Genomic DNA, 25,441 nt, shown 5'->3' on the forward strand with positions numbered 1-25,441 from the left:
TGGAGACACAAAAAAAACTGCCCATTATGTTTAAATTTTATAACAAGAATATTTTATAAAACTTGTTACAAGTTTTATAAAACTTGTATAAAATAAAATGTATTTGTTACTTGCAATAATTTTATAAACCATTTTATAAAATATAACATAACATAATTATTTAAACCTATAAATAATTAATTCCACATCATATATAAATTATCCAAATAATTTATCTCAAGTGATTATAATTTAGAAAACCGTTTTTCTAAAGTTCAAGTGTCGCGTATTTATTTAACAATCCAACCGTTAAAATAAATACATATAAAGTGTTGGTTAGCTTGTTATTGGGTATGACCCGACTTGGATCATAACATAGTGGCCACGTTAATTTAATATGTCTCTCGGGCATACGAAATACCTTCAGCGCTACATACCAACAATAACTCTGAATCTAGCAATACAGCTAACGGCGCAAGAAATCGTGTAGGATGCTCCTACAAGGAATTCACTGCCTGCAAACCTTCAGAATTTGATGGGACCGAATTACCAATCGGATTGAAACGGTGGACCGAGAAAGTTGAATCGGTGTTTGCCATAAGTAAGTGTGCTGAAGGAGACAAAGTGAAGTACGCTACGCATATCTTCACAGATATTGCGTTAACATGGTGGAATACCTATCTAGAGCAAGTGGGACAAGATGCTGCTTACGCGCTACCGTGGTCAGCATTCAAGCACTTGATGAACGAGAAGTACCGTCCCAAAACCGAGGTCAATAATCTCAAGTCAGAACTTAGAGGGTTACGAACACAGGGATTCGATATTACTTCGTACGAAAGACGATTCACAGAATTGTGCCTATTGTGTCCGAGAGCGTTCGAAGATGAGGAAGAGAAGATCGACGCGTTTGTGAAAGGGTTACCGTAGAGAATCCAAGAAGATATAAGTTCACACGAGCCTGCCTCCATACAAAAGGTATGTAGAATGGCTCACAAACTAGTGAACCAGATTGAGGGAAGAATTAAAGAACATGCGGCCAAAGAGGCCAACGTGAAGTTAGTCAAAAGAAAGTGGGAGGAAAACGGTGATAAGAGTCACCAAAACAACAACAACTATCCCAACAATCGCAACATCAATCGCAACTACAACAAACGGCACAACAACAACTACAACAATCATCCCAACAACAATAATGTGACGCCCCGTACTAAATCATCATGTACGGACCATCAACAACAGGATCATTACAAGGTCAAACACTATATGCGTTTTCAAAACAAGTTTGCATTCATGATAAAAGCTGACGTCATAACCAACGCCAAATGTTTTACAACCAAAGTATGCTTCAATGAACAGAAGTAAATATAATAGTGCGTGACCCTTAGGTCGTTACAAATCATAGTTTCAAAAGTAATTAAGTTTGAATGCAAGATAAAGTAGTTCATGCAGTGACATCTCTAAAGCAGCGGGTGTCTACAGCAAGACTAGTATACAGCGGAAGCAACCTTAAGCACCTGAGAAAAACATGCTTAAAAACATCAACACAAAGGTTGGTGAGCTATAGTTTAAGTATAACAGTATGTAAGGTAGGCCACGAGATTTCAGTGCTACAAAGAGCGTTTCAAAACAGTATGATAAAGTATATGTTAACCGTGGGCACTTGGTAACTAACTTAATGTTTATACCCCCTGAAAGTACACTTGGCAAGTGCATATGTTTACAAAGTATTAAACACTCGTTAAAAGCTTGCGCGACTAGCCCAAGTAGGGATGTCAAACCCTATGGATCCATATCTAAGATTCGCGTTCACCGGTTCAAAAACCAGTGACTAAACGTTACCGAGCTAAAGGGAAAATTTATGTCGTTGTATAACCCACACATATATAAGTTTAAGTACTCGTGCCTAGCATGTAAAATGTAAAATGCGCATGTATTCTCAGTTCCCAAAATAGTTAAAGTAAAAAGGGAATGCTATAACTCACAGTGGTAAAGTAGTGGTAAAGTCGAGTCGGGAAATAAGCAAGTACGTAGGTCCGGAAAGTCCTCAACCTAAGTCAAATAGTACTAAGTCAGTAAATCGTCCCAATAGGTTTAAATGTATGTAAATTAGGTCTTAAGGGTCATCATCATTCATCATCAAACAAAAGGTGTAAAGTAAGTTTCGTTCATGAAAAGAGTTTAAAAGAAAGGTTGATTTGGATCAGTCACCACGGCCTCAATACCTACTGAAATAAGGTGAGACCAGTGTCCGTGGCTCCGTATATGAGTCCTTTAGTTGTGATAAAAATCCCAGAAGCAAACTCGTCTTCGTTTGACCGTGACGACAGTCTAAGTGCGAGTAGGTCAGAATTTTCAGCACAACGTTAAAAGGACATAGTGACGATCGGAGGGCCATAAATCCTAAACTGTAACTCGGATTAAGATGAGTCCTAACTGAAAAGTTATCTACTTGAACAGAGCTATCTGAAAATCATCTTTACAGTTGCCCAGGTCATACATGTCAGACACAGAAACAGTAAAACAGTAGGTTCCAGTGGGTTCTTGGGTTCGATGCTTATCACGGTTCTCATCCTTGATGCATATAGCTTCAAGTGTACAACTCATTGATGTGTTTGCATCATCTTAACCAAGGTTTCACCATCATAACACTTGTGCAAGTCCAAGACATGTAGCACAACTCATTTAAGTGTTGCAAGTGTTTTGATGAACCAAAGTTACATCAAAGTCTTAGATTTAACACATACATGAAATATAAGAGTAATATTGAACTACAAACTAGAAAGTAAACTAACTAATCAAGATCTTAAGATGTAGAACATAGTTCTTAGTTAGATCTTGAAGATCCAAGACCCAAAGGTCTAGATCTAAAGTTATTAAGTTAAATCCTAAGTATGAATACTTGAATCTTTACTTTAATGAAACCATAAGTTACAAAACTTAGATTATCAACTAGTAAAGTGTATGTAAGCTTACAAGCTCTTGATTATGACAAAGTAAGTAGACCATAAGCTATAGAAACTTAGATCTTTCATAAGTTTATGAAGTTATAACTAAAGAGTTACACTTCCATGTTCTTGAAATCTTAAAGTTAACTTTTAGTTTCAAGAAGTATGAGATCAAGACTAACTTGTAATACTTGACCATTTAAACCAATGAACATGAAATTAAAGTGCATAATATAAAGAAGTAAACTAAGTAAACAAGTAATAAGTTCATGAGTTTCATACTTTTAAAGATTCAAGCCTAAGTCTTGATCTTTAGAAAGTAAACTTTAAGTTTACTTCATGAACACAAGTATGATTTTAACTCATAAACTTTAATCTTCAAAAACTTTAAATGTAGAACATAAACTTGGAAGTTTAAGCTCTCTTATGTTCTTGTAAATACAAGATAAATGAAGAACAAACTAGCAAGTTTGATTCTTGATAATTAGTAAGTAATAACAACAAGTAACAAAGTAACAACAACTAACAAGTATCAAACAACAAACAAAGAACAAAAGATGATGATGATATGTATGTATACATGCTTCGATTTTGGGACAAAGAAAGAGGAGAGAAAAGTCTCAAGTCACTTACAAAATTGAGAGAAATGAGAGAGAAGTATTTGCAATTAAGTTGTGTGTGTTTGAAATGAGAGATATGTGAAAGATACTAGTGAGTATGTAATAAAAAAAAGATTTGGAACTCCCCATAAGGCCTCATGGCCGACGGCTTCTAGGCCAAGGGAGGGGGAAAATACCCACTAGTTACATGTATGTGTTTGACTCAAAAGTTGGTTAAATGAAGTGCTTGCATGGGAAGTAGTTGTAAGTATCAAGTAACTTGATTCCATAAGTCTTTAATCAATTTAGTTAAGTTATAAGTAATATTTACATGAAGTGTTGGGCTAATAAGTCCATTAAAGATGTAGGTTGGGCTTCTAAGTCCAATAACACTAATGAAAGCCCAAGTTCAAGTAGTTATCAAATAAATCCAATTAAAGCCCAAGTAATTAACTAATAACCTTAGTTAATTAAAAATGATTAATAACAATTAATCATGAATGTAAATAATACTCGAAAGTATTATTCGTGTAATGTACGTGTGTCACAAAGACATTTCGGGCATTCAAAGTCATGTATGATCAATCATGGTAACGAGTAAATGTAATAAAATACATTCGTTAAATCACAAGCATTAATAATAAACATTATTAATTAAAGACAAAAAAACTAGGGTCGTTACATTACCCACCTGTTAAAGAAAATTTCGTCCCGAAATTTTAAGTTGAGGTAGATGGAGGAGTTGGGAAAAGGTGAGGATACTTCTGCATCATTTCATCCTCTCGCTCCCAGGTAAACTCATGTCCTCATTTGGCATTCCATCGTACTCGGACGATCGGAATCTTGTTGCATTTCAAAGTCTTGACCTCACGGTCCATAATCTCGACAGGTTCTTCCACAAAGTGGAGTTTGTCATCAATAGTAAGTTCTTCAAGTGGTATGATGAGTTCGGGTGCAGCAAGACACTTCTTCAAGTTTGACACGTGGAAGGTAGGATGAACTGAGCTCAATTGTGCTGGTAAATCCAAATGGTAAGCAACGGGTCCAACACGCTCCAAGATTTCAAAAGGACCAATGTACCGCGGGTTTAACTTTCCGCGTTTTCTAAAACGAATCACACCTTTCCAAGGTGCAACCTTCAACATAACACGGTCACCGACGTTGAATTCAAGGTCTTTACGTTTAAGATCGGCATAACTCTTTTGTCGATCACGGGCAGTCTTAAGTCTCGCTTGAATCTGAACAATCTTCTCCGTCGTTTCATGGACTACCTCGGGTCCGGTGATTTGCTTTTCGCCTACTTCGGCCCAACAAATAGGAGATCAGCACTTGCGGCCATACAACGCTTCAAAAGGTGCGGCATTAATGCTCGAGTGATAACTGTTGTTGTACGAGAATTCGGCTAACGGCAAATGCCTTTCCCAGGTCTTTCCGAAATCAATGACACATACACGCAACATGTCTTCCAAGGTCTGAATCGTGCTTTCACTTTGCCTGTCGGTCTGTGGGTGATAAGCATTACTCATGTCGAGACGAGTTCCCATGGCTTCTTGCAAAGAACGCCAAAATCTGGAAGCAAAACGGTGATCGCGATCCAAGATGATCGATAAAGGTACACCATAACGAGATACAACCTCTTTAATGTATAATTGAGCAAGTCTCTCCATCGTATCCGTTTCCTTCATGGCTAAAAACTGTGCAGATTTGGTAAGACAGTCAACGATAACCTAGATGGTATCGCATCCGCCTACCGTCTTTGGTAGCTTGGTGATGAAATCCATCGTTATCCTTTCCCACTTCCATTGTGGGATTTCCAGTTGTTGAAGTAATCCAGAGGGCCTCTGATGCTCAGCCTTAACCTTCGAGCAAGTCAAACACTTACCAACATAAGTCGCAACGTCCTTCTTAAGATTCGGCCACCAGTACTGTTCCTTAAGATCGTGGTACATCTTACCCGCTCCGGGGTGAATCGAATATCTTGATTTGTGTGCTTCATCAAGTATAAGGTTCCGTAGATCTCCATAAAAATGTACCCAAATTCTTCCGACATAACATCGGAGTCCAGACTCCCTAACCTCGAATCGAGAGACGATTATGTTCAAATGTTCATGAGATATATTCTCCTCCTTGAGAGCCTCATCTTGGGCTACTCTGATCTGGCTGTTGAGGTTTGAATGAATGGTGATGTTCAGAGCCCTAACACGAAGAGGTGTCATCCTCTCCTTTCGGCTCAAAGCGTCAGCTACAACATTGGCCTTGCCAGGATGATAGCGAAGTTCACAATCATAGTCGTTTAGCGTCTCGATCTATCGACGCTGTCTCATATTCAGTTGCTTCTGATCAAAGATGTGCTGGAAGCTCTTGTGGTTATTGAAGAAAGTACTCTTAGTTCCATACAAATAGTGTCTCCGCAATTTGAACGCAAAGACAACGGCTCCAAGTTCAAGATCGTGAGTAGTGTAGTTCCGCTCGTGAATATTCAATTGTCGGGAGGCATAATCAATAACCTTTGATCTTTGCATCAATACACAACCAAAACCACTTTTCGATGCATCACAATAAACGACGAAATCGTCACTACCTTCAGGAAGAGATAAGATAGGTGCGGTAGTCAACTTCTTCTTCAATGTTTGGAATGTTGATTCGTGTGCGGGTTCCCAAATGAACTTCTTCCCTTTGTGAGTCAGCGCGGTCAAAGGATGCACAATCAGAGAGAAACCTTCAATAAACCTTCGGTAGTAACCGGCGAGACCTAAAAATTGGCGAATATGAGTCGGAGTACTGGGGGTCTCCCACTTGCTGATAGCTTCAATCTTGGCGGGATCAACTTTGATACCCTGGTCGCTCACAACATGGCCCAGAAACTGGACTTCCTTCAACCAAAACTCATACTTGGAGAATTTCGCATAAAGTTGCTCTTGTCTTAAGAGTTCAAGTACTAGTCGGAGGTGTTGCTCATGCTCTTCTTCGCTCTTAGAGTAGATGAGGATATCATCTATGAAGACGATAACAAACTTATCCAAGTACGGCTTGCAGACACGATTCATGAGGTCCATGAACACGGCAGGTGCGTTAGTTAAACCGAATGGCATCACGAGAAACTCATAATGACCATAACGGGTTCTGAATGCAGTCTTCATTACATCACTTTCTTTCACCCTCAACTGGTGATAACTGGATCGCAAATCGATCTTTGAGTAAACGCTCGATCCTTGTAGTTGATCAAAAAGATCGTCAATTCTGGGAAGAGGATACCGATTCTTGATTGTCAATTTGTTGAGTTCACGGTAGTCGATACACATACGGAAGGATCCATCCTTCTTCTTCACAAACAGAACAGGTGCGCCCCAAGGCGAGAAACTTGGTTGGATAAATCCTCGATCTAACAGCTCTTGTAGTTGACTCTGTAATTCTTGCATCTCGGAAGGTGTGAGTCTATAAGGTGCGCGAGCTACAGGTGCAGCTCCTGGCACTAAATCGATTTAAAACTCTACTGCACTCGGCGGCGGTAATCCAGGCAATTCTTCAGGGAAGACATCGGAAAATTCGTTCACAATTCGAACGTCGTTCACGCTCTTCACCTCAGTTTCTACTGTCTTCACATGCGCTTGGACAGCAAGACGTCCCTTCTTCATAATCTTTTGTGCTTTCACGCAACTAATGAGGTTCAACTTCGAGGTACATCTCTATCCGTAAATAACCAGTGGCTCACACTCTCCGTGTAGTATACAAAGTGCTTTATCTCCACAGATAATGTCGGCCCTTATCTTGCTCAACCAATCCATACCGACGATCACGTCAAAACTTCCCAATTTGATGGGTATCAAATCAATTTCGAAATCTGCACCAGCTATGTTGATAATATCTCCTCGACTAATATGGTCAACTTTCTCAAGTTTTCCATTGGCGACCTCGACAAGCATACTCTCTTTTAAAGGGACTAACGACCAATTAATCTTATCGCAAAAGTGTCTACATACATAACTTCTATCGGTACCAGTATCAAATAGGACAGAAGCTAAAAGATTGTTGATAGTGAATATACCTGTCACCAAGTCGGGATTCTCGCGTGCATCCCTTGCATTAACGTTGAAAGCTCTACCACGGGGTGGTCCGTCGTCTTTTCGCTTGTTTGGACACGCATTTTTGAAATGGCCCGTCTATTCGCATTCGTAGCACTTTTTCGGTCCATTGGGGTTCGCTTTCACATTCAGGGTGGTGACCTTGCAGTCTTTACCGATATGTCCAGTCCGTTGGCACTTTTCACAAACAACGTTACAATACCCAGTATGGTGCTTGTAGCACCGCTTGCATTGTGGTAAGGTTCCCTTGTAGTTCGAGTTTGAGCTTGTGTTTGGATTGGGGTTTCCACCGTTGTTGTTTCCTCTGAAACCCTCATGTCGCTTCACCGGGTTTTAATCATAGGTCTTTCCCCTGTTGTTATCCCATTTGCGCTTCTCACTAGTACCCGCTTCGGACTTAGACTTCTCCGGTTCATCGATGATGATTTGATTCATTAAAGTATGCGCCATGCGCATCACTTCTGGGACATTGGGTGGCTTGGACGAGGTGACATTTCCCTTAATGCTCTTAGGAAGTCCCCAGAAGTACCTTTCCATACGCTTGAATTCCGGGGTAACCATGATAGGACACATCAGGGCTAGTTCATTAATCTCCGGTTGTAGCTATCAAGGTCGTTCCCAACGGCCTTTAATTGCATAAATTCCATTTCCATCTTCTGGATCTCGGTCCTAGGGCAATATTCCTCAATCAGGGCCCCTTTGAATTCCTCCCATGGGGTAGCAAATGCCTCATCAATACCTTTTGCTTGCGCCAACGTGTTCCACCACGTTAGTGCGCCATCAGACAGCGTGCATGAAGAAAACTTGGTCTTATTCTCCTCTGAATAGTTACTAACTCGAAACACAGATTTTAACTTCTCGAACCATCTAGTGAGACCAACCGGCCCCTCCGTTCCGCTAAAGCTATGAGGTTTGTAGCTCTGAAATTCTTTGTACGTGCATCCATTACGAATGGGCAGGATAACCGGTGGTGGCGGTGGAGCTTGGCGGTTTCTTTCTGCTAAGGCTGCGGTGACTCGCTCATTGATCATATCCTCGATTTGGGCTGCGGTAGGTGTGGATCATCCGTTGGCCATGATGTTCTAAACAAAAATTTTAACTCAAGTCAAAATCCAGTATGCAAATAGTAATAATACAGTATATAGTAACCAACATGGAATCAAAACATTACATGTTATTAAATAACGCATCTAGGTACAAATACCACAGAATCATCGTACAGTAATGTAAATAGAACGTCGTGCAAGAATTAAATAACGCAAAGTTCCATTCATTAATAATAAGTTGCATACATTTGTATAAGTTCGTACAATACATAAGTGAAAAATAAAACTACAACTAGATTACATAATGAAATCTAAATACAAAAGCCCTACGGTGAAGGTGGGTGTAGGATATCTAATATATGGGACATCTGGTCCTCGAGCTCAGTAACTCGAGCTCGGAGGATCCCCACCTCCCTTGTCAATTCCTCGACAGTGGGAGATGGTGGGGCAGGCGGTGCAGGTGGTGCGGGTGGTGCCGGTGGTGCAGATGTAGACTGTTCGGCTCCAGAAATAGTCAGTACGTAACGGGGTGCCTTACACATGAGTGGGTCGCCAGGGTACGGCACAAGCCGCTTACGGGCAGTAACCCTACGACGCCGACCAAATGCGTCAGTGAATGCTCGTCCTCCGTTGATCCCCGGAATAATGGTGCCATCGAAGCGGTAGAGCTTCTTCAGCGGGGTAGAGGGTGGCTGAACAGGTGCATCAGGGTCCTCCTCATCGAAGTCATCATCACTCAAGTCGTCTGTGGATGGGTCATCGGATGAAGAATCATTAGAATCATGCGGTGGTGGCTGCACGGGTGGCTGAACTGGCTCTCCTCGGGCGGCCATCATCTCTCGGTATCTGGCGGGTCCGATCGGAATGAGACATCCATCAGGGGCGCGTCGGCACCAATGGCGATACCGGTTACGGAATGGACCTTCCCCGAATTCCGCGGGAATCACAATCTCACCTGAGCGGGGCTGTGACACCGAGGGTCCGGGGGCAGATGGAGCTGGAATCTCCAGAGGGTCCTGGGTTCCATCTACAGTAACTACTGGAGCCGGTGTATGGCTGCTAGCTCCGGAAGATGAAGCGCCGGGGTCACTCGTAGGTAACGGGATCGATGTGTCGGCAGCAGCAGTAGGTGTGGTGGCTGACGAGTCTGAACTGCCCAAAATGATAGCAGGTGGAATATCCGACATCTGAACAAGGAAAAATAAATTTTCCATGTCAGTAAGTCATAAAGCAAGCACGTATTAGGCCAAGAGTCTAAATCATATATAACAGTACATAGCATGGCAATAATAGCAAATCGTATGAAAGTAGCATGCAATCGAAAGCAAGTAGTATCATGCAGTAGTGAAATCATGTAGTAGCGTACGGCATATAGCAGTAAAAGTAAGCAGCATCATGCAGTAAGTTCAACGGAAACAAGTAAACTAGCAAGTTGTAGATTAGTCCTATTAGTGAATCCTAATCGGGTCGGTCTTAGACTCACTAATGCATCATAATTCCCTACAACCAATGCTCTGATACCAAATGTGATGCCCCGTACTAAATCATCATGTACAGACCATCAACAACAGGATCATTACAAGGTCAAACACTATATGCGTTCTCAAAACAAGTTTGCATTCATGATAAAAGCTGACGTCATAACCAACGCCAAATGTTTTACAACCAAAGTATGCTTCAATGAACATAAGCAAATATAATAGTGCGTGACCCTTAGGTCATTACAAATCATAGTTTCAAAAGTAATTAAGTTTGAATGCAAGATAAAGTAGTTCATGCAGTGACATCTCTAAAGCAGCGGGTGTCTACAGCAAGACTAGTATACAGCGGAAGCAACCTTAAGCACCTGAGAAAAACATGCTTAAAAACGTCAACACAAAGGTTGGTGAGCTATAGTGTAAGTATAACAGTATGTAAGGTAGGCCACGAGATTTCAGTGCTACAAAGAGCATTTCAAAACAGTATGATAAAGTATATGTTAACCGTGGGCACTTGGTAACTAACTTAACGTTTATACCCCCTGAAAGTACACTTGGCAAGTGTGTATGTTTACGAAGTATTAAACACTCATTAAATGCTAGCGCGACTAGCCCGAGTGGGGATGTCAAACCCTATGGATCCATATCTAAGATTCGCGTTCACCGGTTCAAAAACCAATGACTAAACGTTACCAAGCTAAAGGGAAAATTTATGCCGTTGTATAACCCACACATATATAAGTTTAAGTACTCGTGCCTAGCATGTAAAACATAAAATGCACATGTATTCTCAGTTCCCAAAATAGTTAAAGTAAAAAGGGAATGCTATAACTCACAGTGGTAAAGTAGTGGTAAAGTCGAGTCGGGAAATAAGCAAGTACGTAGGTCCGGAAAGTCCTCAACCTAAGTCAAATAGTACTAAGTCAGTAAATCGTCCCAATAGGTTTAAATGTATGTAAATTAGGTCTTAAGGGTCATCATCATTCATCATCAAACAAAAGGTGTAAAGTAAGTTTCGTTCATGAAAAGAGTTTAAAACAAAGGCTGATTTGGATCAGTCACCACGGCCTCAATACCTACTGAAATAAGGTGAGACCAGTGGCCGTGGCTCCGTATATGAGTCCTTTAGTTGTGGTAAATATCCCAGAAGCAAACTCATCTTCGTTTGACCATGGAGACAGTCTAAGTGCGAGTAGGTCAGAATTTTCAGCATAACATTAAAAGGACATAGTGACGATCGGAGGGCCATAAATCCTAAACCGTAACTCGGATTAAGACGAGTCCTAAATGAAAAGTTATATACTCGAACAGAGATATCTGAAAATCATCTTTACAGTAGCCCAGGTTGTACGGGTCAGACACAGAAACAGTAAAATAGTAGGTTCCAGTGGGTTCTTGGGTTCGATGCTTATCACGGTTCTCATCCTTGATGCATATAGCTTCAAGTGTACAACTCGTTGATGTGTTTGCATCATCTTAACCAAGGTTTCACCATCATAACACTTGTACAAGTCCAAGACATGTAGCACAACTCATTTAAGTGTTGCAAGTGTTTTGATGAATCAAAGTTACATCAAAGTCTTAGATTTAACACATACATGAAATATAAGAGTAATATTGAACTACAAACTAGAAAGTAAACTAACTAATCAAGATCTTAAGATGTAGAACATAGTTCTTAGTTAGATCTTGAAGATCCAAGACCCAAAGGTCTAGATCTAAAGTTATTAAGTTAAATCCTAAGTATGAATACTTGAATCTTTACTTTAATGAAACCATAAGTTACAAAACTTAGATTATCAACTAGTAAAGTGTATGTAAGCTTACAAGCTCTTGATTATGACAAAGTAAGTAGACCATAAGCTATAGAAACTTAGATCTTTCATAAGTTTATGAAGTTATAACTAAAGAGTTACACTTCCATGTTCTTGAAATCTTAAAGTTAACTTTTAGTTTCAAGAAGTATGAGATCAAGACTAACTTGTAATACTTGACCATTTAAACCAATGAACATGAAATTAAAGTGCATAATATAAAGAAATAAACTAAGTAAACAAGTAATAAGTTCATGAGTTTCATACTTTTAAAGATTCAAGCCTAAGTCTTGATCTTTAGAAAGTAAACTTTAAGTTTACTTCATGAACACAAGTATGATTTTAACTCATGAACTTTAATCTTCTAAAACTTTAAATATAGAACATAAACTTGGAAGTTTAAGCTCTCTTATGTTCTTGTAAATACAAGATAAATGAAGAACAAACTAGCAAGTTTGATTCTTGATAATTAGTAAGTAATAACAACAAGTAACAAAGTAACAACAACTAACAAGTATCAAACAACAAACAAAGAATAAAAGATGATGATGATATGTATGTATACATGCTTCGGTTTTGGGACAAAGAAAGAGGAGAGAAAAGTCTCAAATCACTTACAAAATTGAGAGAAATGAGAGAGAAGTATTTGCAATTAAGTTGTGTGTGTTTGAAATGAGAGATATGTGAAAGATACTAGTGAGTATGTAATAAAAAAAAGATTTGGAACTCCCCATAAGGCCTCATGGCCGACGGCTTCTAGGCCAAGGGAGGGGGAAAATACCCACTAGTTACATGTATGTGTTTGACTCAAAAGTTGGTTAAATGAAGTGCTTGCATGGGAAGTAGTTGTAAGTATCAAGTAACTTGATTCCATAAGTCTTTAATTAATTTAGTTAAGTTTTAAGTAATACTTACATGAAGTGTTGGGCTAATAAGTCCATTAAAGATGTAGGTTGGGCTTCTAAGTCCAATAATGAAAGGACCCGTTCATATACATTATAAACGATTCACAATAGTTGATTATTGTGTTTTTCATCTACCACCGGAGGAAGTTATTTTCTTCTACCATTACCTTGGGGTTATTGTTTTTTAATTCTCTCGTGTCTTTATATTGCTATATGCATTGATATACACAGTTTGTAATTTCGGGGTTGTTATCGGGCTTTATATTCTCCATTATATTTCGGAGCTTCATGCTTTCGTTTTCTCTTCCCGACCTTAATTCAAGCAGATAATGGTCCAGAATTCGTAGATATGAATTTTTGGATGAACATAGTTAATGTTCCAAGAAGAAAATCGTAATGGCACGATCTTGATTTGGCAAATTACCAGAATATTCGAAAATATAGAGCTATCAAGATGATATGTTCTTAATATGTTTGGAAATTGGGTAGAATGTAAGTGTCATGTAAATAGTACATGATGACGGTATGTTCTGTGAATCATCACGTTCCATTAGAAACTCAGCATGACTTACTGTAATATAATCACGTTGATCAAGTGTCATTATATTATACTAACTCATGCTTCAGTTCCCAACACTACTTCAAAAACATTCCTATTTTAAATTCGATTTTTTTTTTTTAGAATTTAGAAACTAACACAGTTTCTTTTTTATGTTGTAACGCAGATATTGCGAAGAGATAAAAGATTTCGGATAAGAATAGTTGTGAAAATATCTTCAGGAATATCGAAGATATTTATAATAAAAGATACGATAATATCTTAGAATTCTTAACATAGATGGATGATGAAGAAGATTTGTCTGTGAAGGTTTAGAATAAGAAGTAAGGTGTTTGCTAACAATTTCAATAGACACTGAATCATTTGGATCCTTTGAAGGTAGGTTTAGTCTTTGTGATTTGTCCACTGCCTCCTTCATGGTCTGCTCAATCCGTTTTCCAGTTTCAAACCTTCTCTTTTTCTCAGCTTTACCACCATACTATTCTTTATCATCAAACTTTTGACTGTTAAAGTCGTTTACAGTTTTTGCTGCTTCATCAGCATTTTCCCAATTTCGGAGAACTAGTTCATAATTTGGGATATTTTTCAGAAAATTCACATTCGAAGTATGTAATTCTAGGAGATAGACGTTATATGTATACATATAACTTTTGACGTAAAATTGTCGCGAAATTCAAAATACTGATTGCTAATTCCCAGTAGTTGGTGTGACAATTATTGTTACAGGATGTAGGTGAGTACATGATGGGGTTTTAATGAATAAGTATAGTGGCTTTTCGAAGAGGCTTAAGTTGAAGGTTAATGAAGTTGTTGATAAGTTTACTGCTAATGTGGCGAGATATGAAAGGTTCCCCGGTAACAATGATGAAGTGGTAATTGTTATAATAAGGTTTATTCGTATAAACAAATGAAGGTGATTTGCTGGAGCTGTGACAAAACTGTCTATTTTGAAAAGAGATTGAAAAATTATATTTGGTAATAAATATCAAAGGATCTGACACGGATACGTGTTAAACTATAACTTTGGTTTCGAGAGCTTTTCAGGTGCATGACAGTGGGTAATATGTGGTTGGATCATCATCTCGCATGTCTTTAGGAATTTCGAAGTGTTTGAACACATATTGTAATTGTTAATATACATATGATGTTCTAAGATTTTGAATGATACACATATTTTTGTGAGTTCCCTGAATAGAAATGAGGTTCTAGGACAGTTTTGAAGTCAAAGTATAGTTTTGAAAGATGTAGGAATATAAGAGTGATGATTTCGATTATATCTTGAATCGAATTCTGAGATTTCAAAATCAGAATATGTAATTAGATTTTGAATGAGTATGGTTGTTTTGATTTCTATAAAAGAATGTATATTGTTGTGAAAGTAGGGAGTATAATGGATGATTTGCTGAATCAGATTCGAAGAATGTAACATATTAATTGTGAATTTATATATCTCTCGGGTATTACCTACCCGTAAAAAAAAAATTTCACAATTAATATTTCGTACAAAAGAATTTTATTACAGTCTTCATGGAAATATATATGTGTATATTTCTTCAGATGTAATATAGATTTAATGAGTTAATATTAAATTAAACTCATTTGATTTATGGTTAAGGCTAGGATAGATAATTTCTAAACTTTAGAAATTACATAATCGCCGTAGAATGTTTCCCCAATGAAGTTATGAATCAATACTTCATCGTTGTGGTATTCCTTGGTATCTACATGGCGTATGACGTCGATGCTCGTGGGACAGATTGTGAAGTTGAGGTTTGCGATGCGGTTGTTGTTGGTGGTGGTAATGGTACTGTTGATGTTGTTGATGGTGGTACTGGTTATGCTGCTGGTGCTGCTGCTGGTGTTTGTAACATTTGCACCATATTCTCCAAAGCCACTACCCGAGCGCGAAGCTCGTTGACTTCTTCTATTACACCGGGGTAATTGTCGGTTCGAACGAGTAGATAAATAAGATCTAGAATTTGGTGTAGTATATAATCATGACGAGATACTCTGGAAATGAGAGAGAAAATGGTGTTTCGGACAGGTTCGCCGGTAAGTGCTTCAGGTTCATTGCCCAGAGGGCAATGTGGTGGATGAAAGGGATCACTTTCTTCTTGTCTTCAATGGTTAAGTAGATTACGAATCCATCCCCAATTCATCCAGAATAGATGATGGCTAATTGGTTGATCCATTCCGGTCACGCTGCTTTCAGAGCTCATGTGGAAATCCATATCGGCATAGCTGTCGAAATCCAAGGAACTCGAACTGGTTGAGGGATCCATCTTGTATGATTAGGGAAAGAATTCTTGGTATGAAATAGATTGTAGAATTTAGATTTGGTATTCTTCAATACATAATTTACATATGTATATATAATACTAAAATCCCATAAATTACGGAGGAATCTTTGAAAGATGTCAGTCAAAGTTCACAATAACAGATATACTAAGATAATAATTCGTCTATACACTATTATGCAATAAATGTAGGAAAATGCGTCTAGACTTAAGAATGATAAGCAGGTAATTTCCTAAGGATGGTAAGTAGATGATTTCCGACTAAAAATGATAAGCAAAACTTTTGATATGCAGACACGGTCGAAGTCCAGACTCACTAATGCATCTTCACAACTATCAGTTAGACACACTAATGCAAGACCTGGTTCGCTAAGACCACCGCTCTGATACCAACTGAAAGGACCCGTTCATATACATTATAAACGATTCATAATAGTTGATTACATCGCGAGGTATTTGACCTCTATATGATACGTTTTACAAACATTGCATTCGTTTTTAAAAGACAAACTTTCTTTACATCAAAAATTGACGGCATGAATACCATTTCATATTACATCCAACTATAATTGACTTAATATTAATCTTGATGAACTCAACGACTCGAATGCAACGTCTTTTAAAGTAGGTCATGAATGACTCCAAGTAATATCCTTAAAATGAGCTAATGCACAGCGGAAGATTTCTTTAATACCTGAGAATAAACATGCTTTAAAGTGTCAACCAAAAGGTTGGTGAGTTCATTAGTTTATCATAATCAATCATTTCCGTAATAGTAATAGACCACAAGATTTAGTATACATAAACGTTTTAATAAAAAATTTCAAAGTGATTGAGCACTTGGTAACCATACTTAACATTTAATCAACGTCGCATATTCCCTTTATTATGAAATCTCACTACACTGTACCAAGTGTAGTCACTGAAACGAAGTACTGTGCAACCGTTGAATACTGGTCGTCCAGTCCGGTTGGGGTTGTCAGGCCCGATAGATCTATCAACAGGATTCGCGTTTACAATACCGCATGTAAATGGTAGTTACCAAGCTATTAGGGAAAAATATGCAAAGTGGTACAACTCAACGTAGAATATGTTTTTAGTACTTATGTCCATTTCGTAAAATAGTTATAAAACAGTGCATGTATTCTCAGCCCAAAAATATATATAAAAAGGGAGTAATGAAACTCACAATACTGTATTTCATAGTAATTATGTATATGACGGCACTGAACAAGTGCAGGGTTTGTCTCAGATTCACGAACCTATATTAAGTATATATATTTATATGTTGGTCAATATCTGTCTAACAATTTAGGTCAAGTCGTAGTGTATCACAATCCTAATGCTCGAGACCGACATGCAAAAAAATCACAAAAGTCAACTTGATCCAAAATGACTTCCAAAATCTATACATGTTTATTATATAACTTATATATAGTCATTTTATATATTTAAATATATTTATCAGATCTTATTATACTAAATAATACAAGTCATTTATTAATAAATAAAAATTTATATTAAAATTCATATATGATAAAAATATACTTTTATATATCTCAAGTAATAAAATTTATAAAATTCACTTAATATCATAAAAATATAGGGGTATGTATTATTAATGTAATTATATTACGTGTGGTAAAAATATCTTTGTACGCATATTTATTTCATAAAATGTCATAACCCGTCCTTAACCCTAAGAACGAGTTAGATAACGTATGATTTCATTGCGAGGTATTGACCTCTATATGAGACATTTTTAAAAGAAAACTGCATATATTTTACATTACAAACCACAAATCTTATTTTTGATACAAGCTTTAGACGATAGAAAGATGATTATCGTTTAGCGATAATCTTCGACTTACAAACTTTACATATAATGATAACAACACGATTTCGAGCATATTTTACAACACAAATCCTTGGGTATGCAGTTTTATTTTTGACACAAATATGCGTACGCAAGATCCTGCTCAAATTCAACATAATGCAGCGGAAGCTTCTAATTATCACCTGAGAATAAACATGTTTAAAACGTCAACATAAAGTTGGTGAGATATAGGTTTAATGCCGGTAGCAATATATATATATATAGACCACAAGATTTCGTATATAAACAGTTTAATAAAAATATTCTAAGTGGTTGAGCACTTGGTAACCATACTTAACATTTAATCACGTCGCATATTCCCTTTATTATGAAATCTTACTACACCGTACCAAGTGTAGTCACGAAACGAAGTACTGTGCAACCGTTGAATACTGGTCGTCCAGTCCGGTTGGGGTTGTCAGGCCCGATAGATCTATCAACAGGATTCGCGTTTACAATACCGCTGTAAATAACAGTTACCAAGCTACAGGGAAGTATGCCAGTGGTACAACTCAACGTAGAATATATTTTTCAGTTACTTGTGTCCATAACGTAAAACATAAAATACATGTATTCTCATCCCGAAATATTTAGAGTTTAAAAGTGGGACTATATACTCACTTTCGTCTTGAAGATATATATATAATTTGACTTGGTCTCCGGTTGATATCACGAACCTATCCATATATAATATATCAATACCTTTTCTTTTTAAACAAACGTCACATATATATACTTGTTATACTTTTAATACTTTGAATAATTCCTTAGTCCGTAGTTAGCAGTTCGTTGTTAGTAATTCAATTTTAATGGTTCATTTTTAGATGTTTAATATACCCGCAATGAAATAAATAAAACCCCCAACGAAATAAATAAAACCCCATCGTATATGTATTGGTCGAGATTAATCTTGACCCATGGTACCGGTGTTGTCAAATGACGTGTTGCGTACATAAAGTACCGGTGTTGTCAAATGACGTGTTGCGTACAATCATGGGATCTTATGATTAATCTTCTCGTGTTGTTTACGGGTGATCCTGAACCATATAAAATTGAATTATAAGTACATATATATAAAATATCATGTTAACTTAAAAAGATGTGATTTATTTAATTTTTCCCAATTATTTTCGTGGCTAAACTAGTCTTGATATCCGATTTTGTTTCGGTCATAGTTTCTTCGTTACAACTCCGTTTTCGTTGATTCAACTTGCCATCTCCTTGGATCGAGTCCCTCTTTAAGACTATGAACTGTAAATACCTTAGTTTGTATTCAAAATCACACGGCATAGGTCAAACTTTAGTGAAACTTATGAAGTTAATCATTTTCCATCATGTAAACAACCTCAAATGATTATTTTTCTAAAAATACTTATACTTTGAGTTAAATCATGAAATTTTTATGTGTTATCATATTCATAGTAAAAATCATTTTTCTAGAAAATAAACCTCCAATTCAAAGTTTAAGATGGTTTTTAATTATCCAACCCAAAACAGCCCCCGGTTGCACTCCGACGTCGTAAATTCAGTTTTTAAGGTGTTCTTTGAAAAACCAAGTTATACCTTGTTAAGTTAGCATATAATTAAGATATGTTACAGGTCTTGAAGTATTTTAAAAGTTAAGTTAGAAGGATCTATTTAGTTTGCGAACAAGTTTGAAATCATTCAAACTATGTTCTAGTTTATAAACTCTTATATATATAGCTTTAAATAAATGAATTGAAAAAGAGTTGAAGTAGAGTTTTTACCTCAAGTTTAAAATGTAAAGTTGCTGGAAAGAAGTAGTAAAATAAAAGTTGAGAGAGTTCTTGCAAGTGTGTGTGAAAATTGGAAGTAAAATTTGGAAAATGAATGTGTAAAAATGAGTTAGAAATGGTGCTTATTTATAGGCTTGAAAATTTGGTTTTTAGTGAAAATATCTAAGATAAGTTAAAATTTATTATGTCATGAATGACATATTATTCCAATAATTGAAGATTTCTATTGGTATATACCAATAGTAAATACTTCTAGAAGCTGTGTATAGTACCCTAGATATACGTATAGGATTATTGAGGAAACGGAACGAGAATTCAAATATAACTATCTTTTGTAAATATACTTATATTGTTTTATGTATAAAAGCCCTTTAAAAATGATTAAATACATTACTTATACGATATATGTATAAACATTATAAATCATCAGTATTTATGTCAAATAACGTTACGTAGGTTATTGTTTTGAAAACTTAAGTTAGTAGTTTCAAAATATACTTATGACTTTTTGTTATTAATACAAAATGAGATATTAAAACATCCTAGATCATGTTAAATATGTATGTATAATTATCATATATTGTATAGTTCGTGATATCATCGGTCAAACTAGACGGTCAAACGTTGTGTATAACTCTTTTCAAAAACATAAGTCTCAACAATTTGGATTGCTTATCATGTTGGTAAGGTTTAATTTATGTAAATATTAATCTCATAAGTATAGAACGATTGGAAAAGTGCGGGTCGTTACAGTACCTACCCGTTAAATAAATTTCGTCCCGAAATTTTAAAATTGTACCTATTTTGCGTCATCGAGAAACAAGTGTGGATACTTTTGTTTCATCTGATCCTCTCGTTCCCAAGTAAACTCAGGACCTCTTCGAGCATTCCAACGAACCTTAACGATCGGTATGTTGCTCTGCTTGAGCTGTTTAACTTCACGGTCCATGATTTCGATTGGTTCTTCGACGAATTGTAGTTTCTCGTCGACATGGATTTCTTCAAGAGGAATGGTGAGGTCTTCCTTTGCAAGACACTTCTTAAGGTTCGAGACGTGAAAGGTATTATGTACTCCGGCGAGTTGTTGCGGTAACTCGAGTCGATAAGCTACCGGTCCAATGCGTTCGATGATCTTGAACGGGCCTACATATCTTGGGTTCAGTTTACCCTTTTTTCCAAAACGTATCACACCTTTCCAAGGTGACACCTTTAGCATAACCATGTCACCGATCTGAAACTCTAATGGTTTCCTTCGGACATCGGCGTAGCTCTTTTGGCGACTACGGGCAGTTTTCAATCTCTCTTTGATTTGTACTATCTTTTCAGTAGTTTCATGTATGATCTCGGGACCAGTTAAATGTCGATCTCCTACTTCATTCCAACAGATAGGAGATCTACACTTCCTTCCATACAATGCTTCGAATGGTGCAGCTTTAATGCTCGCATGATAACTATTATTATACGAGAATTCTGCTAACGGTAAATACTTATCCCATCCGTTTCCAAAATCGATCACACATGCCCTGAGCATGTCTTCAAGAGTCTGAATTGTTCTTTCACTCTGCCCGTCGGTTTGCGGATGATATGCGGTACTCATATCCAGACGAGTTCCTAGTGCCTCCTGTAGTGATTGCCAGAACTTTGAGGTAAATCTACTATCACGATCAGATATAATGGAAATAGGTATTCCATGCCTTGAAACAATTTCCTTTATATACAATTGTAATAGTTTCTCCATTCTATCCGTTTCCTTTATAGGCAAGAAATGTGCAGATTTGGTAAGACGATCAACAATCACCCAAATGGTGTCGTATCCCCAGACAGTCTTTGGTAACTTCGTGATGAAATCCATGGTAATACCATCCCATTTCCATTCTGGGATTTCTGGTTTTTGAAGTAACCCTGATGGTTTCTGGTGTTCTGCCTTGACCTTGGAACAAGTTAAACACTCCCCAACATATGTTGCAACGTCTGTCTTTAAGTTAGGCCACCAATAATGTGTCTTAAGATCTTGATACATCTTTCCAACTCCAGGATGTATCGAGTATCTTGTCTTATGTGCCTCGTTCAATATCAACTTCCTTAATCCACCCAACTTCGGTACCCAAATACGGTTTGCAAAATATCGAATTCCATCTTCCCGTATAACGAGTTGCTTCTCATACTTCTTCATTATTTCATTTCCTATATTTTCTTTAGTAAGTGCTTCTCGTTGAACTTCTTTGATTTGTGAGTTGAGATTCATGCGAATTTTTATGTTCATCGCTCGTACTCGAATTGGTTCTCGTTCCTTTCTGCTTAGAGCGTCAGCCACCACATTCGCTTTCCCGGGATGATAACGAATTTCACAATCATAGTCGTTTATTAACTCGACCCACCTACGTTGCCTCATGTTCAGCTGTTTCTGATCAAAAATATGTTGAAGACTTTTATGATCAGTAAACACAGTGCATCTAACCCCATATAAGTAGTGTCTCCATATCTTTAACGCAAACACGACTGCTCCCAGTTCTAGATCATGCGTCGTATAATTCCGCTCGTGAATCTTCAATTGTCGAGATGCGTATGCAATAACTTTCTTTCGTTGCATAAGAACACAACCAAAACCTTGTCGCGAAGCGTCACAATATATTTCAAAATCATCGTTCCCTTCAGGTAACGATAAAATAGGCGCCGTAGTTAACTTCTTCTTCAGTAATTGAAATGCGTTCTCCTGCTCCGAGGTCCATTCGTATTTCTTCCCTTTTTGCGTTAATGCTGTCAACGGCTTAGCTATTCGGGAAAAATCTTGAATAAACCTTCTATAATAACCGGCTAAACCCAAAAATTGGCGTATCTGCATTGGTGTTTTAGGAGTCTCCCATTTTTCAATGGCTTCAATTTTTGCTGGATCAACCTGAATTCCTTTGCTACTAACAACGTGGCCAAGAAATTGCACTTCTTTCAACCAGAAAGCACACTTAGAAAATTTAGCGTATAGCTGTTCTTTTCTCAACAACTCTAATATCAACCTTAAATGCTGCTCATGCTCTTGCTCACTCTTGGAATAGATAAGAATATCATCAATGAAAACGATAACAAACTTATCTAAATATGGACTACAAACTCGATTCATGAGGTCCATGAATACAGCTGGCGCATTCGTCAATCCAAACGGCATGACCAAAAATTCGTAATGACCGTAGCGTGTCCGAAAAGCAGTTTTCGGTATATCTTCTTCTTTGACACGTAATTGATGATAGCCCGATCTTAGGTCAATTTTCGAGTACACACATGATCCTTGGAGTTGATCAAATAAGTCGTCAATTCTCGGTAGTGGATACCGATTCTTGATAGTTAACTTATTTAATTCACGATAATCTATACACATTCGGAAAGATCCGTCTTTCTTCTTGACGAATAAAATTGGAGCTTCCCACGGTGAAGTACTTGGTCGTATGAATCCACGATCCAGTAATTCTTTTAACTGACTCTGAAGTTCTTTTAACTCGGACGGTGCAAGTCTATATGGAGCACGGGCAACCGGTGCAGCTCCTGGTACAAGATCTATTTGAAATTCTACAGATCTAAATGGAGGTAATCCCGGCAACTCTTCCGGAAATACTTCAGGAAAATCTCTTGCCACAGTCACGTCATTGATGCACTTCTCTTTTTCTTTCTTTTCGACTTTATTAACATGTGCTAAGATAGCATAGCACCCTTTCTTCAAGCACTTTTGAGCTTTCAAATAACTAATGAGTTTTAGCTTTGAGTTACCCTTCTCTCCATAAATCATCACCGGCATTCTATCCTTACAAGGAATGCGAATTGCCTTCTTGGCACACACAACTTCAGCTCCTACTTTGGACATCCAGTCCATGCCGACTATTACATCAAAACTTCCTAATTCTACGGGTATTAAGTCAATTTTAAATGTTTCTCCGGCTAAATTTATTTTACAATCACGGCAAATTTTATCGGCTTTAATTAGTTTACCATTAGCTAACTCAATCATGTACTTAGCATCTAGAGGTAATGATGAACAATTCAATTTAGCGTAAAAGCCTCTACTCACGTAACTTCTATCGGCACCAGTATCAAATATAATAGATGCGGATAAGTTATTAATGGTAAACGTACCCGTAACAAGCTCCGGGTCTTCACACGCCTCTCTAGCATTAATAACAAATGCTCTTCCACGTGCAGATCCATTATTCTTCTCTGGATTCGGACACTGGCTCTTATAGTGACCTTGTTTTCCACACCCATAACAAGTAATGGTAGCCAAAGCAGTTCTATTTGCATTGGTGGCAGGAGTCTTGGTACCATTTGTATTTGTAACGAGAGCCCTACAATCTTCAGCAAGATGACCCTTTCGATTACATTTGTTGCATACCACATTACAGTAGCCAGAGTGATGTTTGTGGCATCGGTTGCATAAAGGATTTTGTCCTTTGTAACCAAAGCTTGAACCACCACCTGCACCTTGTATGGTTTCTTGTTTCTTAAAAGATTGTTGTTGGTTACCTCGATCATAATTTCCATTCCACTTTCTTTTGTTACCTGATACCTTCACATCAGTATTGGATACTTTCTTATCCATGATGACCTGATCCATTAGCTCGTTTGCCATGGTTATAGCTTCATGAATTGTCTTAGGTTTCGATGCTGTAACGTTTGCCTTGACCTTTTTGGGCAAACCATCTTTGTACATTTCAATCTTCCGTTCTTCGGTTGGAACCAATTCAGGATAAAGCAAAACTAATTCCATGAATCGCTGATTGTAGTTGGTGATTTCAGTACCAATAACCTTCAGACTTCGTAACTCATCTTCCAACTTCCTAACCTCGTTCCTTGGACAATATTCGTTGATTAACATTGTTTTGAATTCTTCCCACGGAGTATCATAAGCTACATCTCCTCCTACAGCCTTCACATAATTTTTCCACCACGTGAGTGCACTATCTTGTAAAGTGCATGATGCATACTTGGTCATGTCCTTTTCAACACAACCACTGATTTTAAACACAGTCTCCATCTTTTCTATCCATCGGGTTAAACCGATCGGTCCTTCTGTTCCACTGAATGATGAGGGCTTGCAAGCTTGAAAAGTTTTGTAAGTGCACCCCACACGAGGATTTGGGTTAACTGCAGTACCTCTTGCAGCCTCGACCCATAACATTCTGTCGTTCACTCGTTGATTGATGAGTTCCTGGATTTCTTGTTCCGTCATTCGGTTCAATCGCGCCATATTCTTCTATAAGAATGAAAAGAAAATAATTATTCACATGGAATATTATAGATGTAGTGTATATTTACAGTACATTATAGCTTATTAATAATATGAACCAGGTATTATTATAAAAGCCTTTTCTTCTTATTAGCGTTTTATAATTATATCTAGGGTAGTACCTACCCGTTAATGTCCATACTTAATAGCTTAGTACAGAATCAATTACTACCATCTAAATAATACTTAACCATGGAAAATTATTGCATTTCACACTTCACTATTTTACATATGCTTATCTTACATCGAACATTAAGCAAACCACACTAATAATATTATACAAAACATTATATGATCCCATGGTTTAATACGGCAGCGCATCGTTTGGTCTATTTTCTAGGACGTTTAGGTTCAAGGAATGGCCTAACGCTTATCCTAGCTGTCTGCCTATATTTTGGCTGTGGGGCTGAAGAACTGGATGCCGGGATAGAACGAATAGGAATAGCGGGAATAGGGGTGGTAGTGTCTAGTGGAGTTGGTGCCACATCATCCTTATTAAACTCAGGATTTGAATTTTCTAATTCATTAGCCTTTCGTTTCTTTCCTAGTTCGAACTCGTCTTTTGTAATTTCCTGTATTTCTTCCTCGGGTTCACTTTCCTCCTCGGGTTCACTTTCCTCCTCGGGTTCACTTTCCTCCTCGGGTTCACTTTCCTCCTCGGGTTCACTTTTCGGGTTCTCTATAGTTGGTTCATTCGGAATTTGTGAGTCTTCCCCAAAGATATCATTTTCGTCATCGGATAGGTTAATGACTGGAACACCATCTGAAGATTCTGGTTCGGAGTCGCTGAATGTGATAATAAGTTTTGAGCCCGACATCTATCACACCACAACTA

This window comes from Rutidosis leptorrhynchoides, chromosome 7, assembly GCF_046630445.1.
Source record: "Rutidosis leptorrhynchoides isolate AG116_Rl617_1_P2 chromosome 7, CSIRO_AGI_Rlap_v1, whole genome shotgun sequence".
Lineage (NCBI taxonomy): Eukaryota > Viridiplantae > Streptophyta > Magnoliopsida > Asterales > Asteraceae > Rutidosis > Rutidosis leptorrhynchoides.